Here is a 2,825-nt window from a genome sequence, read left to right on the forward strand (position 1 = left end):
TTTCCTTAAAGACAGAGTCTGTTATACTGGTTTATATTTGTATCCCTATTTGTATTTCTCTTCCTCTTCCTCCTACTCTCTCTTTCCCTTCCCTTCTCTCCCTTTCTTCCTCTCTCTTCTTTTTTTACTCTTTCTTTCTCTCCCTCTTTTTTCTCCATTTCTCTTTCTCTCCCTTACTCTATTTCACATGGGTCCCTTTTCCATTCCCCTCTTTCTTTCTCTTTCTTATTTCTCCCTTGTTCTCCTCTCTTCCTTTTTTTCTTTCTTTATCTTTCTCTCATATATATGTACATATATATATATATATACACACATACACACATATGTATGTGTGATGTATTACAAAATAATTAGTTGGAAAGAGAATAGTAACAGCATAGGGCCATCAGGAGAGGCATCTTGTTGGAGGTGGCATGTAGTTGTGCTTTGAAGAAAGCCAGGTATTTACAGAATTGAGATTGGTCTCTGAGAGAGTGTTTCCCTTCTCTGGGCATCAGTTTACTTATCTATAAAATTGATGGAACTTCTGAGTGGTACAATGGATACATGGCTCTAGAAATGTCCTAGAAAAGACCTAAGTTCCTATCCTACTTTGAAGACATGCCAGCTGTATGACCTTGGAAAGCTGTTTATTACCAACATTTACCAACATAGCCCTATGCCACCTCTTCATGTGAGACAGGAGTAAAGAAAGCTATCCTGGCAGAAGATATGTGCTTATGACTTGCAAGAGATGATTTGAGTCAAGAGCTGAGGAGGAAAGATCCCTGAGTAGTATAGACTGCCCTTTTGTTTAACTTTCAGAGAAACTGGGAGGAGTAACATGTGGATAGTGAATTACAGCCTCCAGACAAATTGTACAGCAACAAGTTTCTGTGCAGTTATAATCAGCCCAAGAATCTAAAGCATAATCTGGAGCAAAAAGAGAAACCATGGATTCATTAACAGAAGAAAACATGAAGCGTTTTCTTGCAAATAAAGTTTTGGCACTCACCCAGCTTATTGTCACAGTCCCAATTAAAGGATTACTTGGTTATAGAAAGACCAAGAGCTAAAGATGGCAGTATTAGTCTGTGAGTTACTCCAGACTCTTCTCTCCAATTTGGGATCCAGAAGAAATGTTCCAATGGTTGGAGCTCAATCAGTTTTTGAAGACTCTGCAGCAATGGCATGAAACAGATGTGACTATGGAAGGAGACATCATGCCAGCTAAGGTCCTTGAAGATTTCCTGGAACTGGTGGAAGAGGCAATTAAGGCCTGCAACCTCTCTAATGAAATCTACATTGCAGAAAATTGGCCCCATTGTTCTACTGATTATACAGACTTCAGAATTTAAGGTAGAGTTAGAGCTAAGGTGGAGGTCCTTAACCATCGGGATGAGAAAGCTCAGTGGCCTCCATGTTTCTCACGATGGCCTCCAGGGAGATAGTATAACGTGTTAAGTCATTCGGATTTGGGCTGATGGCTTGCTCCAGCTACTACTGGCAAGTGGTCTTGGACAGAGCTGAATATATGCTGATGGAGGGGATGGATGATGATGGTGGCTCCCTAAGGACATGTTACCAGATCATGAGACAGTTGAAAAAGGATATCCTGGTGTCTTGGAGAGAGAGAGAGACCTGTCATCACAGCAGAGCATCTTCAGTCTGTACTATTTTGGACTTGTGATAAGTACCCACGTGCTAAAGACTGACATCTTCAAAAAAGCCTTCCTGCACCTGATCCATAAGCTGTACAAGTATGTGAATCAGCAGTATTTGAAACACTTTTTTTTATCAAGGGGACTAACATGTTTCAGTATGTCAGCAAAAAATGATTTGGATATTGTGGCCCAAAAGCTGAAACCTTTCCTAAAAAAAACAAAACTCTAACTCAATTGAGAGCCAGAAATGATCTCCAGGGTTTTCAAGGGGCAATCCCCCTTGATCTTTCTTGACTTCTCCTTTGATGATCACCATGCTAATGGAAGTTGGGACTGAGAGGACAAAGGGGAACATTTCAAACCATATCCTACAATGTCTCATCCAGACCCATTTGCAGTTTGGGCTAAATATTCCTCTTTTAAACTACTTCACTTGGAATCTGAGCCTGCCCAAGCTACAGACTATTAACTGTTGATAGTTCAATGATTATTTGCCTCTGATCAGACTCCTTACTATCTATTAGAGGGGAGAGGGGAGACTGGAGCTCCTACTAGAAATGATCTTGATGATCTAGTGTACTTCCATATCACTGACCAGGAACATAACTTTTTTTTTATTTTTTTAAATGGGGAGTTTTATGTGAATCTACTGTGATGCCATTTCAGATGTAATGCACTTGATCAGCACATAGTGTTATTAGGAGCTGACATCTGCATCTAGTACGAAGAGCTTACCTACAACATTGATTAAAAGAATAGGTTTAATAACTGTGTTAATATTTCAATAGCTGTTCTCAATATTCTCCTAATTACTCTATTTCACATGGGTCCCTTTTCCATCTGTAGAGAATTATGTTGCTGACCCAAGAGTAGGTCAATAGAAAATCAATGGGATGGGTATTGACAGTTACTATTACTCATATCCATTCCCTCTGATTTAATATATATGTATGATATGATTTTTTTAGCCATTAAACTATGTACACAGACCCAACTACTGCTATAGAGACCACCACTGCTTAGAACTGCAAAGCAAAGCAAAGAATTGACTAAATTCTAAGGGCTGGTGTTCAAAGCACATGTAGAATGTTGAGAAACCTCATGTAATCCCCATGGACATCAGGGTCTACATCTGTAAACTGGAGAGTTTGGAGCAGATGATTTCTCAATCTCTTTTAGGTC

The 2,825-nt window shown here is 39.5% G+C and overlaps 1 pseudogene; it reads left to right on the plus strand.

Moving 5' to 3' along the window:
* The first annotated feature begins 932 nt into the window (after positions 1–932).
* Positions 933–1,872, plus strand: LOC141499320 (protein mab-21-like 3 pseudogene; annotated as a pseudogene).
* The last annotated feature ends 953 nt before the right edge of the window (positions 1,873–2,825 follow it).

The sequence above is a fragment of the Macrotis lagotis genome, chromosome X (assembly GCF_037893015.1).
Source record: "Macrotis lagotis isolate mMagLag1 chromosome X, bilby.v1.9.chrom.fasta, whole genome shotgun sequence".
Classification (NCBI taxonomy): domain Eukaryota; kingdom Metazoa; phylum Chordata; class Mammalia; order Peramelemorphia; family Peramelidae; genus Macrotis; species Macrotis lagotis.